Genomic DNA, 17,147 nt, shown 5'->3' on the forward strand with positions numbered 1-17,147 from the left:
CTGAAGTCGCAGATTGTGGTGTTCTTCCGCGAACCAACGGGTGGATCTATGTAGTCTGTGATGCGTCCATAAATTAAAGGCTTCTCAAATATGTACTTCCTATGGGCCAACTCTCGATTGTAGATAATTACAGTATATATTTTGTATATATAACTATGAGCGCGTTTTGGGAGAACACTAGAATTAGTACCAACGCGTGGTTTTATTTTTCTCTCCGTGGCGGAGGAATTTTCACTTATTCTCAACTTCGCAAAGCCAAGAATGATTTAACACGTTGTTACTTTTCCCCTCCACCCGTTGAGGTTACCTCGTTAAATACCACCCCTCTCACTGTGGATTTGATTTAGGAAGATGTATCTGTCGATTCCTTGTCATTTTATGCCTTATCATATGTAGGACATAGAAAACAAAATTGTGTGGGTGTTTTTTTCCCCTTAAAAATTTAGTTAAAGAGATAGTTCGCCAAAAAATGAAAATACTCTCATCATTTATTCACACTCGTGCCAACCCAGATGTGTTTGACTTTCTTTTATTCTGTTGAACTCGAACGAAGATTTTGAGAAGAATTTCTCAGCTCTGTAGGTCCTCACAATACAAGTGAATAGTGACCAACATTTTTAAGCTCCAAAAGCATATAAAGGCAGCATAAAAGTAATCTATACGACTCTAGTGGTTAAATCCACATCTTCAGAAGTGATTTGATAAGTGTAAGTAAAGAATCAATATTTAGTTTTTATACATATATATATATATATATATATATATATATATATATATATATATATATATATATATATATATATATATATATATATATATTTTTTTTTTTACTATCAATCTCCTCTTTCATTTTCATTTACACATTCTTCTTTTGATTTTAGTGATTCATGTTCTTTGTCCATATTGCCACATACTGGGCAAGGATGAGAATTTATAGTAAAAAAGGACTTACATTTTGATCTGTAGCTCATCTCTTCAGGAGACATGGTTTTAACCACTGGAGTTGTATGGATTACTTTTATGCTGCATTTATGTGCTTTTTAGAGCTTCATAAAAAATGTGCCCATTTACTTATTTACATTTACCCATTTACTTATTGACATTTACCCATTTACTTATGGACCTACAGAGCTAAAACATTCTTCAAAAAATCTTTGTTTGTATTCAGCAGAAGAAAGTTTTTCATATCTATGTTGGCATGAGTGTGAGTAGAGAATTTACCATTTTTGTGAACTATCCCTTTACAATGGAGCAGACCTACGTGAGAAAAGATTTGCAAGGTAGTATTTGCTATCCAGAGCTAAAACATATTTGTGTGTGCATACTACTCTAGAGATGTGGACATATTTTGAGTAATTTAACATAATCTTACTGGAAGGCTCATTTCATATTGCCATTAAATGCACAAAGGTAACAGCTAACAACACCTGTACATAGAACATATATACAATTCAAAGGTTTTAAGAGTCCTTTGTCCTAACAAACATGATCAAACAGCTATTGTCACCTGCTCACATGGAAATATTATTTCAGACTGAAAAAGGCTCCAGTTGTTGTCCTTCCTCGATTCTTTCCATCTACCCCACATCAAAACATTACAGCACAAATATGACATGACTCAGGTACCATCAGCCCTGCTATCTTCAAAGATGTAGCTGAGGGACTCCATTGTTTAAAATGTCACATTAATGGGCTTGTGTTGTAAAGGCAAAATAAACAAATCAATCCCTTTTTTGTTCAACTCCTCGAGTCCTTTTTGATGAAAGACTACGTTGAAAAGAACAAATGAACCCTCCCAGTCTCACTGTAGGGGGTCCAGTTTGGTTACTCTAGTTGACTGCCGTAAATCTTTTTCTCCACAGTGGCATATGTTTTTCGGAAAATGTTTTTCCCCATTTGCCTGACCAGAAGTTTTGTGAGTCTTAGTAAGGTCCATAAAGATAATGTACTTTTTAGCTTCACATATTATGTGATAATTAAGTACTACTCTAGTGATATTAATATAGAGTAACTGATGTTTATTTTATGATCTTGGCCGACTTCTTTCAATTAATTTCCCATTAACTCAAGAAAAGGACCGGTTAATTATATCTTCAAAACACAGAGCAGTTCTAATTTATTACTAATTTTCAGGAATTTCCCTTAAAGTCCCAGAAAAAACAGCAGTTTCAACTTATGGGTGTGCCATTTTTGCTGCTGATTATGCTCGCTCAGCAAAAACAATATCTGTGCAAAATGTCAGCTGAATCGACTTGTAAAACTCTACTCAACTTTTTGATTAAATTAAAGTGTCTGATCTGAATCTGAAGTACCTTGTCTATAGGAAGGAGAAGAAATAAACACTATAACTCCTTGCATTTTAACTCAAATTACAATATGAGGGGGGGAGGTATCAATGGAAAAGCTTTGGAAACAGTACTTATAGTAAATACTTGTAGATTGGCTTAAAAGTTCTTACAAGCTTTCAAAGTTGAAACATTATTTCACTGACCAATTTTATTTTGATACACTCCATACTGTGGCAGCAAATGAAAATACCAAAGTGACTGAATGTAGCCATGATAGGGCAGAGGTCATATAGAAACTGCTGGGACAATTTTTAATGGCCTGCAATCCAGAGGATGATTTATCCTAGTAGGCATACATGTCAAAGAGGGCAAGATAAAACAATGATATATTGCGGCTAGGTGGCATCAGAAGACTGATTGCCTCATCACTGGTTACTTACACCCGCCTCTTTTGCCTATACTCTTTTAGTGTGGGAAACTACACGTTACACCAAAACATTGACATTGTAGGAGGAAGTTACCAGTTTGAAAGAGTTGGACGACAGACAGTCAGACAGACATATAGATACATCCCGTAAATACAGTAAATACATACATACATATTTAGTGCAGTGGTACAAACCCAGGCTGTGCCATATTCACAGAGCCCACATATGATGATGACACACTAACCAAATTAGATAGAAGTATCACCTATCTTTTGATCAGTTGCAATGAAATGAGAGAGGGGGCACAGGAAGTAAGAGGGTATATTAAGTAGTAGATTAACTCTCTCCCCATGACCTCTTTACACTTCCGCATTATAGCACTGGGAAAATCTATACCAGTGGCCGTAAGACGAGAGGGTGTTGATCACAGGCTTATAGGAATAGCATATCCATAAATGTCAATTCTGTCAACATTTACTCACCCTCGTGTTGTTCCAAACTTGTATGACTTTCTTCTGTTGAATACATAAGGAGATGTTAGGCAGAGTACTAGGGTCACCAGAGTCGCCATTCACCATGAAAGAAAGTAAGTCATATAGATTTGAAACAACATGAGTGTGAGTATATGTTGACAGCGTTTTCATTATTTGGTTAACTAACCCTTTAAGATCTGCTCTATCACTCCAAAATACATAAAATATTAAATGATCAGCTCCCCAAGTATAATCCTTTCTGCCATGTTTACCTCAAACCTACTGAAGAGAACTGGAGTTGAAGACAACACGGGATGTGCGGAAGAGACAAAGCATGGATTTTCGATCTAATCATCCAAAAATTATATTATTTCTGAAAAAAGGAAATTATTTCCATACATTAAATTATAACTTTCGCATGCATCATCACATGAGGTCATCACATCATATTCATACACAGAGGTGGTTAAGCGAACTGTCATTCACAAAGAATAGGCATGATTTGTATTGCTCAAAATCTAATATAAATGTCGCCATGTGACTTGCAGTCAAGGCATAGTTTTGTCTTTAAAAATAGGCCTTTCTTCTCTCCAGAATTGGAATTTAGTTTATAAGTGTAAAAATGTTGTATTGTGATGAGCCATGTGACACGCAGTAGGCCGTTAATTTGCATCAGTATAATGCAAGTTATGAATCTGACACGCATAAAACTGAAAATGTACAGTCCTCTTTTGAATTTAAGGTGTGTGTGATCCTGAGCACAATGGATTACCTGTACAGTGACAATGTCGACATAAATAATGCTTAACCAAAATAAAACATAGAACAGGAAAAGGCCCTGGATATTTTTTTTCCCCTAAAAACTGTCAATCACAGGCAAAAAAACACTCCTACACTGTAAAAAAAAAATCCTGTTGTTTTAAAAAAATAAAATAAAAAAACTGCCAGCTGTGCCAGTTGCCAGGATAATTATGTAAAAAACACAGCAAAGATGTAAATAACTTTCCAGAAAAACCTGTACATTTTACAGTTAAAAATGGTTGCAATTTACATAACCACACTGGCACTGTAAAAAAACAATTACAAATTCGGTTAAATTTACAGTAAAAATATTTCATAAACTTGACATTAGCCTTCTGAAACTATAAAAATCAGCTTTTTACTTTACAAGGTATTTGTTAATCACTGTAGTAACTACAGAAGGGAACATAATAACATGATGTTCATCAATAGTGGCTCTACCAGGAGCAATAACCAATAAACATGTAGAGACAGTGCTCAGTGTCCATCAGGGTAACACATGTGAGATTTAAATAATGCAGTAAATATTAACTAAACCACATCAAATATAAAACAGAACAACCTTAAGTACATAAATGATATTAAAAATAAGAAGAAATACAACCATTCCCATAAAATATAATGAAATGCAATAGGTCACGCAGAGAATTCTGGGAACGCCTGTTTATATATATTTTTTTTTACTATAATTTTAACAATAATTTAGTGTAAAAAGTACATGTACTCTCTCTTTAAACAATATCAAATTTTACCATTAATTAAACAGGAAAATCATACTTTTGTTTACATCTAAAGAAATTGGATTTTTCAACATTTTATTGTAAAAACTACTGTATTGTCTTTTAAAATATATTACAAATTTTACTGAATATTTTACAGTTACTATTCATTAATCAATGAACATTTTATTTCTGCAGTATTTTTACAGTATTTTACTGTTAAAATTACAGAAACTTTTTACAGTGTACTTATACATTGGACCCACAATTTATTTGGGCACTTAAAAGTATTAAGTCACACTTAAAAATGCAATTGCATTAAATTACAAAATATCAAACCAAGGGACATCTGCAAACAAATACTCAAATTTCCATCGAATTGAATTCAGATATCTATCTTTAAAAAACATAAAAATAAAACTTGAATATATTTCAATTTTATTCATTCAGTTTAGTCAAAGATAAATTTGTCATGAATATAATTGGTGCATTTGTTCAGATATGAGTTGTGCACACAAGACATTAACAAATCAGGTCCTTGTTTAATGTCTTTGATAATGTGCATTGAGCTACCTTTAAGTGCTAAACGACTGAATCTTCAACATTTACAAGCAATGTCATAGGCCAATAATTACAGGGCCCAAAAAAGCAATGTGAGAATTCGCACTTAAAAGAGCCATCGTCTTCGCATGCAGAAAACACTCTCAAGCATCAGGTTCACTTTGAGTGCATTGATGACTGCAGCGTAGACCTCACCCCTTCTCAACGTTCCACAGTGGTCTGGCTCTGGGTCGGCTTGCGGCTCCTTGTGTCACAGCCTGGCACAGAAACCACACTTGTCCTCAGAGGGGCCAAGACAGTAGAGAAGTTACTGGGAGACGGGGTAAGGAGAGAGCTGGCAGTTAAAGCCGTGAGGTTCTTAAGGGGGAGAATAGTGCATACCCTGTAAGCAGACCTTGGGATTTGGCCGGGGGCAGGTGGGCGGAATTTGCTGTTGTGAGTGTGATGCCTACCCAGCCATCACATACACGGTGAGAAGGCTATTTATACAGCACTGTGGGAAAAGGAGAGCGCTCATGTTTATGAGCCTTGACCTAAAGACGTGGAGAAACGGAGACTACAGCGTTCCACCCATAAGTCACCATTACCAACACCAGGTCAATGTCTGCGTGTGGTGGACACATTAGTGATGAGGGCATAATGTTTAGAACAGTCAACAACAGTTGACTGATGATCCATCACAAATTTGTCTTTACAGTTGTAGGGTATGGTGTATCGTTTTAGAGTTCATGCTAAATTAACTGCCATTTGAATTTCTGAGGCCTGTCCCACAGGCTTAAGAGTGCATTGAGGTCAAACTAATTCTCTATGGTCCATAGCCTCAGTGTGTAGGCAAAAAAGGCAAACAGTGTGTGAGTGTGAGAGGGAAAAATATGTTGTGATAAAAAAATCAAGTAAAATACTTTTTTGATTGCATTTGTTTACATTTATTACAAAATGATGTGTTGAAAATACATGTATAAAAAATATAGTGACTTATTGTGTATTAAAGACAGTATGCACAAACACACATAGGTATATAGGAGTGCATGACAAAGGGGAAAGTGTAAAGAGCCTGGGGTTTTTCCTGCCAATGGTAAATTGTATCATAAATCCAGCCTTAGAACTGGCACGACTGGTATTCACACCTCCGTCTGCAATATAAACTTCCACAGCAGCACAGCTAATCTAGACAGGACACTATTAATACTGCCATCTGCAGTCACCTACTTGACAGATAGTCAGCACTCCTGCAGGTAAACTAATTAGCTGTTTGAAGACAACAACAGGGTGTTTTTGGAGGAATATTGTTGTGGGAGTTTGTGGGGTCATGTTAAGACCAAAGTTTACATTTACATTCATGCATTTAGCAGACGCTTTTATCCAAAGCGACTTACAGTGCAGTTATTACAGGGACAATCCCCCTGGAGCAACCTGGAGTTAAGTGCCTTGCTCAAGGACACAATGGTGGTGGCCGTGGGGATCGAACCAGCGACCTTCTGATTACCAGCTCAGCACTTTAGCCACTACACAGCCACTTAGCCACTACACCACCACCACTCCAAAATTAGACCTAGCAGAATCCTGGCAGTGTAAATCTTACAAAGAAATCTTCAAGCTATTGTCCATTTTACCCCTCCCCCCAATTAGTTTTTGCTTAAACAATATGAAGCATTAGTTATTTGGCCAATGAAGGCTTTAGTTGGCAGTACTTGATTACGGTTGCAAGGGATACGTCACTGGTCACTGCCTGGTCCTTGGTCTTAGGTTGTACTTCATGGAAAATGAAGTCCCACAAACTTCCAGAGGGACTGCAAGGGACACCTCACTGGCCTCTGCCTGCATCATCTTGGTCTTAAGATGGACTACACAGTGAAAAAACACCTATCAACTCCAATCCAACTGAACACTTCACTGAACACTGCTTACATCACTTTTCTTAAAATGGAATACATAGACAATAAATCACTTCCAACTAAAGCCTTTATCAGCCAAATAACGAAAGCTAATAACTAACAATGCAGCATCTGTATGCATTTTCGCAGTCAATTTGGGATGACTTCAAAGACGATTATTTATCAATCATACAGTTCAATCAATATCATTTAGTTGCCCACCAAAATTGTACGTTTGCTCAATTACTACTTGACATGTATAATACATTACTGATATTGGCATTATACTGTACTCGTGCTGTATAAAACTCTTTGCTGTTACTTTTTTTTTTTGCCACAGTCACCTTTGGCTAGCTTTCTGCAGACCTATAAAGACAAATAATTTTAATGCATAATTTTTTTTCATTTTTGAAACTGCCCAATGAGGACTCTATGACGTTTAAGACATACAGCGTAATTTTTTTAAAAGCTGCTTTGAAACAATTTGTATTGTGAAAATTGCTGTACAAATAAAAATTACGACTTTTTTCCACCCAAATAAAAATGAGTTCAAAAACTCATTATTTGTAATTTTTTTTATTATTCTTTATTATTATCCCCTTTTCTCCCAATTTGGAATGCCCAGTTCCCACAACTCAGTAGGTTCTCGTGGTAGCGCAGTTACTCACTTCAATCCGGGTGGTGGAAGACAAGTCTCAGTTGCCTCCGCTTCTGAGACCGTCAATCTGCGCATCTTATCACATTGCTCATCGTGCATGACACCACGGAGACTATGCATGTGGAGACTCATGCTACTTTCCCGGGATCCACGCACAACTGAACACGTGCCCCATTGAGAGCGAGAACCACTAATCATGACTACAAGAAGGTTACCCCATGTGAATACCCTCCCTAGCAACCGGGCAAATTTGGCTGGAGTCACTCAGCACACCCTGGATTTGAACTAGCGACTCCAGTTCTTTTTATAATGTTAAAAAGTAGGGCTGTCGATTTAACGCGTTAATTCAGTGCGATTAATTTTACCAAAAATAACATGTTAAAAAAAGTTATGCAATTAATTGCACTGACCCCGGACCATAATAAAGAAGATTCCTGAGAAATGCAAGCTTGTAGTACCACCTGTTTACTGCAGAGGGCAGTAAGTGAAATTTCAGCTGTATGAGCAACGCGCAGTTTATACAATGAAGAAAACACTTCAGTAGGCAGAACAACACAAAACATGCGTTACGTTCTTGCGTTCAAAACACTTGATGGAGCACAAATCTGAACTAAGGGATCTCAAGATGTGTTTAAAGATTGAGTATTAAACTATATTTAACTTGACAAGGTGACCTAAACATTTTATGTTTATGATGCAATGCACCCGAAACGCTACACATGCATGTCCGACGTAGGTGTAAATTGACTGGGTCCTTAAACAAGCCCTCATAATATATCTCGAACTGATTGACAAATTCACTTGTGAAATGGATTGCTGTGAACTGTGTGCCAATGATTGGATTATGATCAATTATATGGTAGTAAACAATACATTGTATTCTAAAGCCGCTTTATGTATGGTCGTATCAATGATTAACTCTTCTGCTACAAAAATGTAATGCATTTTAATTATCTGAATATTTTTTATTTTATATATATATATAATTTTTAAAAATTTAAAGATAACTATTTATAATTATATATTGATATAAATATGTATAATCATTACATATTGAATTATCGTTATATGATGGGCTTTCTAGCAAATATTTGTTTATGCGATTAATCGCAATTAATTAATCGGGACACCATGTAATTAATTCGATAAAAAATTGTAATCGATTGACAGCCCTATTAAAAAGTAATGTATTTAGATGAAGTGTTATTACATCATAGTAATATTTGTTGTACCACCACCTTTAAGCAGATTTAAATAAATAAAAAACAGTATCATTCCAGTACTTTTTAAATATTCTAATTGGATTCAACATAAAGAATGGGAATTACAAAAAACATGTTTTTTTTTAGTAAAGCTAATACTACTGTTATGTATACTTACAATTGTTCTAATCATATTTTATTTCACATGACAATGACATTTTTTTACATAAGAGTAGGCTACTCAGAATAGAAATGTCACAATGCAAAATATCTTGACAACATAAAAAAATGCTTCATTTTCTTCAAACATAAAGTAATTAAAGAGTAATAATATATACAGTAATAACAAAGAGTCTGATATAAAGTTTTTTCCTTTTGAAATATGACCCAGACTTTTCTTGACAGTTTTTTCAAGACTCTCCCCAAAGCTTATAAACCAAAGAGATATAAGTAGCCCTCCAGATATAACCTAATTACAGTCATATGTTACTAATCGCTCCCATATGGCTGATGGGATGTGCAGATGAGGTTTACGGTGACCTCAGATCACTCCCTTTAGTGTAGCTAAAGGGGACTGTGTACACACAGGGTGAAGGGGCATCTAGCTTCAGCCGTCAGTCTTGTTTCAGGCCTGGTGAGGAAGGAGGGCAGTTCTCAGGCCCTTGTTTGTACATTGGGGGGCAATAACTCACAAGCTACCTCTGAACTTCCTCTTTCATCCCTGGCTTTTACGACTCCTGTAGACTGGAGTACAGCTGCTCAGGCAGTGCGGTGCAAAGCGAGGGAGCGTGAGAGAGGAGAAACATTAGGAGAGAGAGGAATACAGTAGAGCTGATGGAGAGAAAAAAATAGGTGAAAAAATTATCACAGTGTCAATTTAAACAGTGAACAGGAAAAAGAGGAAGCTTACACTATTGTGATTCAAGGCAATTTTGTGATAAAATGGCAGTCAGAACCTCAACATGGTAACAAAAAAGTAATTGTGTAAGAACAGTGCTACATTTATGCTAAAGATTTATCATGGTTATAGCATCACCACAACAAATGAGAAGGGCTTGTCAAACAATTCTCCTCTGAATAATGATGCGCAGCATGCATTTGATGTGCATCAACCTTTATCAAGTCAAAGAAAAGACGATTGAGCCCCTTACAATGACCCTTTACTATGGTAATCATAGTTTCTGCTTCCACTTTTTCAGCTATCTTGGTTCTGGAAGCATTTTTCCCATTCATTTTTTTCCATAGGGATTTCAAAAACACTTCATAAAAGAGTTCCAAACCATGAACCAAACCAACCAGCTACAAGGTGAATCACAACATTACAACCTTTGATTTTAAGCAAATCCCTTTCATGAGGGAATTAACTAAAATCCCATAAAGCATTGCAAATTAAGCAATCTAATTAAAAACCATAAACAAGTATAGAAAAATTTTGTTTACATTTGTTGCAAAATATGCAAATATATAATGTGCAGGCAAACAGAGGCTGATTGGTGGATTGTTAATTTCCTTTTAAAAGTTTTACTTCTAAAGAAATCAATAGTAATAGTCTATAAAATCATTACCACTCATGTGAAATGAAGAGTTCAGTCATATGAGTGACCTTATAAAAACTATTTTATTCTACATGGGGCAGGGGCACCTCATGCATTTACATTTATGCATTTGGCAGATGCTTTTATCCAAAGCGACTTACAGTGCCCTTACTACAGGGACAATCCCCCCGGAGCAACCTGGAGTTAAGTGTCTTGCTCAAGGACACAATGATGGTGGCTGTGGGGCTCAAACAAGTGACCTTCTGATTAACAGTTATGTGCTTTAGCCCAATACGCCACCACCACTCCCATGGTAGCCATGTTAGCATCACATGACCAGCTGAATACTACTCACTTAATCTCAGTAACTGCCCTGTTATTGGACACTTGCATTCATGGATTAAATTGATCCTGGTATAATGTGCATAGTGTATTTCTACAGTGGCCTTAGTAACTGAAAACTACTGTGTTTGAATGATGCAGCATCCAGGACACTAGGTGTCAGTGTAAGCCAGAATAAGGCACTTCAAAAATTACTGAGCGCAACTTTAAGGATCATGGGTAGTGTAGTTCTTCACCAGGGATTCCACTAAACACTTTTAAAAAAATATTGTTGAAATAACTCAAAATTATGGCTTCAGTAGAACCATATACCATCAATTAACAAGCTCACAGTCTGTCTTGAAAGGTTTATAAGTTCTCATTATTAATCAATTCCCTTATGAAAAAAAAATCAATTTCTATTTTCGGAACCAGACTGTTGCACTCTGAAGTAGCCTAATAGTGATACTTGCTCTAACAGACACATTTATTCTGAAAGCTTCTCACACGGTTTGAAGGAGATTCCATATAAATGTATAGTAGTAACAATAACTGTAGTAATCACTGAATTTTGCAGAAACTCTGGTTACCATGGTAAGTTTCTTCTAAGGGACATACATTTGAAAAATGGACTTACTGCTTTAAGTAAATTTTTAACAGTATGCGTTTTACTTAACTCAAGATTTACTTTATCTATTTTATCTTTCCTCAGCCAAAAACGTCACAATTATTTAGTATCACTTGCGAGTTCCTATCAAAAACCTTCCCTGCAAACAACCTTGAGGCCCTTGACAGTGTGTGTGTGTGTGTGTGTGTGTGTGTGTGTGTGTGTGTGTGTGTGTGTGTGTGTGTGTGTGTGTGTGTGTCGAGCATAATCCGTTTATGGTGTGTTTAGTACGTGTGCAGTATCCCAGACCCCTGATCAAACCAAGTATTTTAATCCAATCAGCTTCCTTTTCACATGACTATCACGCACTCCTGCTGCCATGGTAACAGAAAAGAGAGAGGGGAAGAAGGTAGAAGAAAGAGAGAAAAAGAGGGAGTGGCAGAATGTTCCCTCTGCCTCCTCCGGCCTTTTAACAGATCTAGCCAAGTCCTCTCCAGGTCTTCTGGTCTGAAATGTGACATCAACTGAACTCCATGTAGTAGATGAAGCCTTGCTTCTGTCCTGCCCTTCTACTGAGATATCTGTATCACTAGTGCAAACTTCAAACAGTGTTAAAGAACAACTGCATGCAAACACTTCCCCTCTCACAGTTTCAGATAAGTGTCTTCTGCAGAGTTTGTGAGAAAAATAGCACATCAGATTTATCTCCTTTGTAGGTCAAAGTGGCACTGAGCAATTCTATGTTACAGGGAGGAGGTTTTGCTTTAATAGAAAGTCACTTTCTAATCAATTAATTCTTTAACTTCCAAAAAGTAAAAATTATGTCTACACTAACTCACCCTCATGTTATTTTAAAGCCTTATGACAATCTTTCTTCCGTGGAACACAAAAGCAGATGATAGGCAGAATATTAGCCTCAGTCACCATTCACTTTCATTGCATTTTTTTTTTTTCATACAATGAAAGTAAATGTGATTGAGACTGAATATTCTGCCTAGCATCTCCTTTTGGGCTCTGTACAGAAAAAATAAAGTCATAAGAGTTTGGAATAACATAAGGGTGAGCAAATTATGACATTATTTTAATTTTTGGGTGAACTTTCCCTATAAAAGCATTTGTTAACCAAATCTAGTAATTTTTTAAAGGATATTTCACAGGAATGGAAGACATTTGATGAAAGAGGCATGACAAATAATGTATATCTGTCTAGAACTTGAGACTTTGACAGTTGGAAACTGAAAGACTTTCAAAACCTATATGACTTTCTTTCTTCCATGGGACATAAAATAGTTATATCTAGTAGATTGTGCTAGCTGCTCTTTTCCATTCAATGAAAGTGAATGGTGTCCATGGCACTTGCCAAGGAAGACTGTCGATCAGAGAATAACAACTTAAATTTCAGACTGTTTGACTTGGAATTAGGGTATGAAATTAACTGTTTTAACAGAAATTAACAGAGCAGAGATCAGCAGAGAGGAGGGGGTGTACGTCATGCCGGGGGCTCCCCGTCCTGAGGTAACGCTGGGAGGAGTGTAGAGCAGAGGAGGGCGAGGGCGAGGGCCGGGCTGGAACAGCGCATGCCCAGACCGCATCAGGCTGATTGGGGTCCTGGTGTGCGCTGTTCCAGCCCGGCCCCCACCCATCTCCGCTCCACAGGTACAACATGTTATTTTCTGTACTAAATATAATATGTTATCAGAGATTTAGGAAACATGCTAAGTTTAAATACTTGCTTCTCCGAAAACAATGCTACAGCCAGTATATTCTACTTTGAAATGACCGTTCCAGGACGGAATTTCTGTTTGTGTTTTGGCCTGTATGATCCCACCCACTGCCCATTTCTCATTTCCCAATAGTATTTCGACACACCTGGTTGCCAGATTTGAAACAAGTTAGTGGGAAAACATAGCACGCTGCAGCCATGGAAGCCAGCAATACATATAGCTAACATTGACAGAGTTATAAAAAATCCACATGAACTTCTTTCAATAAGTTGCTGGAAAGTTGGCCTATTCCTCCAGACAGAACTGGTGTAACTGAGTCAGGTTTGTAGGCCTCCTTGTTCGCAAATGCTTTTTCAGTTCTGCCCACACATTTTCTCTCAGATTGAGAACAGGGCTTTGTGATGGTCACTCCGATACCTTGACCTTAAGACATTTTGCCACAGCTTTGAAGGTATGCTTGGGGTCATTGTCCATTTAGAAGACCAATTTGCAACCGAGCTTTAACTTCCTGGCTGATGTCTTGAGATGCTGCTTCAATATATCCACATAATTTTCCTTCCTCATGATGCCATCTATTTTGTGAAGTGCACCAGTCCCTCCTGCAGCAAAGCACCCCTTAATATGATGCTGAAGATGCTTCTTCTGCGTGCAAGCCTCACACCATTTCTCCAAATAGTAAGATCTCTGTCCCCATGTGCACTTGCAAACTGTAGTCTGGGTTTTTTTTTATGGTGGTTTTGAGCAGTGTCTTCTTCCTTGCTGAGCAAGGTGTTTATACTTGCATACTATTGTTTGTACAGATAAACGTGGTGTGGTATGTTCAGGCATTTGGAAATTGCTCCCAAGGATGAACCAGACTTGTGGAGGTCCAAAACCTTTTTCTAAGGCCTTGACTGATTTATTTGGATTTTCCTATGAGGTCAAGCAAAGACGCACTGGGTTTGAAGGTAGGCCTTAAAATACATCCACAGGTACTAATTGTCTAAAGGCTTTACATCATTTTCTGGAATTTTCTAAGCTGCTTATATAGTATATTTTTCAAAATTATAGTATGTTTTTATATCAAAGTACTTAAATGAGTTTCCTGGCCTTTGTGTGACCCAGGAGAGAGCATATGAGGTTACTAAAAGTGTTGTTGCTGCAAAAAACACAAAGAGCACCCAGCTGTAACAAAATAATGAGGCTATGGACCTTGAAACACAGCTGAAGATAAAGAGTAAAAACAACCAGTTTTCAAAGTAATTAAAAAGACTAAGGCCAGGTTTCTACCAGTAAAACGATATCAAAAGGCTCTGTGAGATAATGGTGGCGAATTGTATCCATTGGTTACAAAAATAACGAAGCGGCGTAGAAATGAGGTAATGCCAGATAACAAACTGTATAGAAGATGAGGTTTTGGACTAAGAGAGTCAGAATGGACAGCTGACCTTTCTCAAGTTTGTTGGTGACACAATCAACTTTAACTTTGGCATCTGGAACCCTGGATTCTTGCATCTTAGAGAGATTCTTCAAAGATTTTCCATGACACTTAAAGGCACAGTTAACTGTATGTAAACTTCTGACCCACTGGAATTGTGATATAGTCAATTAAAAGTTAAACAATCTGTCTGTAAACAATTGTTGGGAAAATTACTTTGGTAGATGTTACGTCAGTAGATGTAGTAGATGTCCTGAACTTGCCAAAACTATAGTTTTATAATATTAAATCTGTGGAGTGGTTAAAAACTTAGTTTTAATGACTTCAGCTTAAGTGTATGTAAACTTCTGACTGATTTTATATATATATAATTTTTATAGAATTTCATTTTGTAATATAACATATACTACCATATTATTATTTTGATTATCATAATAATGGAGGCTAAAGAGTGGACAAGCACAGAAATTAAACTTCTTGTTCAAGCATAATTTCTAAAGCTGTACTGAATTACGATGACACATGTTCACCTAATGTCATTGTGTGTCATTTGCTATGTATGGTAATTATACAGCTACAAATATTTGAAATGAAGTCAAAATAAAGTGAACCTGCAGAGTTGCATTCACAAAGCAGGTAAAACGCAAATTGCTACGTTAAGACTAAAACCAAACTCAGAACACCTCCTGAGATGGTCTAAGATCATTTGCACCATTCTCATTGACAACAATATTCCAGTTGTTTTCAGAACACTGAAACTGAGAAGACAGAATGAGAACTCTATGCATGCACATGTTTCCATGAGAATCTCTCGTGCTGCACTCATCTGTGGCACAGCGCCACTGAAAAACTGAACACACCAAATCAGACACACACATCAACAGATTCTTTTTCATCTGTTCTTCAAAATATTATAAAGTATGTGTCTAATGGCATTTCTTACAGTCATGTATTACTCCGAGACGTCTTACAGGTCACCCGCCACAGTGGCCAGTAGATGAGCAAAATTAACCACCACTGTGAATGAAATACCTTGAAAATACATTTTGCAAGGGTTAACTCAAAACCTTGCTTGGAATACAGTGCATAAGTCATAAGGACTACTTTTAGGTCCATTATAAGATACTTTTTTCCTTTTTGGAGCTCAACATGCCCAGTCACCATCCACTTTCATTGTGTGAAAGAAAGAAGCCCAGACATTCTGCTAAACTTCTCTTTCATGCTAAACAAAAGTTTAGAGTTTACTCATCAAGTAGATGACTGAATTTTTGGTGAACTATCCATCTTGATATTTGTAACACTCGACTATGTATCAAAGTGTGTGGGTGGACATAGATAGCATTAGTTGTGACACAGTAGGGTCATGAACTGCAAATCTCCAACATTTACTGGCGCCTGCGGACGCAACATACTCACATAGTTCTTATGAAGAACAATGCGAAATTTTCCTAAGAATATGCTATTTAATGTGTTGCACACCAGCAACAGATCTACTTAATTGATGGCACAGACTTAACAAAGATTCGTATCTGTTCAGTCAAACAAAAAGACCAGCAGTGTTCAAGGCCTGGCAGTTTTTCCAGCAGGTCAGCCTCAGCTAGCTCGCACTTCCCCCTCTGCATAGAGAAACTTAAGGGTGAAGAGTTGAGTCTGATCACTGTGGTTGATGATGCACGCTACTGCGGCAGCTTCTCTTTTCGGCTGTGCCCACTTCCTGCACACACAGATGGAACGGAGTAAAAACGTCAGCATTTCCTTCTCTACAAGAAAGGTTAGCAACTTTTCTTGCATCCATTCTCTAAAAACAGATTTCTCTCTTTCTGTTTACTTCAAAATGTAAACTTTGCCCAATGACAAAAACTAATTGCCGTCTGGGCGTAGAAAAAGAGGCTTATAAAACTAGAGTCGGGCGCCCTCTATTGTATATGCATGAAAAGGCAGGAATAATGAGACTTTGTTCTTATGACCTGGACAAAACAAACTCCAGTTTTTCTTAAAGGATATTCTGGTTACACTACAAGTTAAGCTCAATTGACAGTATTTGTAGAATAATATTGATTACGACAAAAATTAACTTCGACTTGACATTTTCTTAAAAAAAAAAAAAAAAAAAACATAAAAAAAAAAAGTTATATCCAATTTAACAACTTCGTTGCCATGATAACGCCATAAACCCTAAAACAGATTGTAAAATACAGATTTAAACAACCTTAATGCACAAATAATACACAAGTTTTAATAATAATAATTATTATTATTCTAACAATAATTACTTACCCTCATATAGCGCTCTTCTAAGCACTCAAAGTGCTTTTATATATACATTCACCTAAAGGATTATTAGGAACACCATACTAATACTGTGTTTGACCCCCTTTCGCCTTCAGAACTGCCTTAATTCTACATGGCATTGATTCAACAAGGTGCTAAAAGCATTCTTTAGACATGTTGGCCCATATTGATAGGATAGCATCTTGCAGTTGACAGAGATTTGTGGGATGCACATCCAGGGCATGAAGCTCCCGTTCCACCACATCCC

Source organism: Xyrauchen texanus, chromosome 37, assembly GCF_025860055.1.
Source record: "Xyrauchen texanus isolate HMW12.3.18 chromosome 37, RBS_HiC_50CHRs, whole genome shotgun sequence".
In the NCBI taxonomy this organism is placed as follows: Eukaryota; Metazoa; Chordata; class Actinopteri; order Cypriniformes; family Catostomidae; genus Xyrauchen; species Xyrauchen texanus.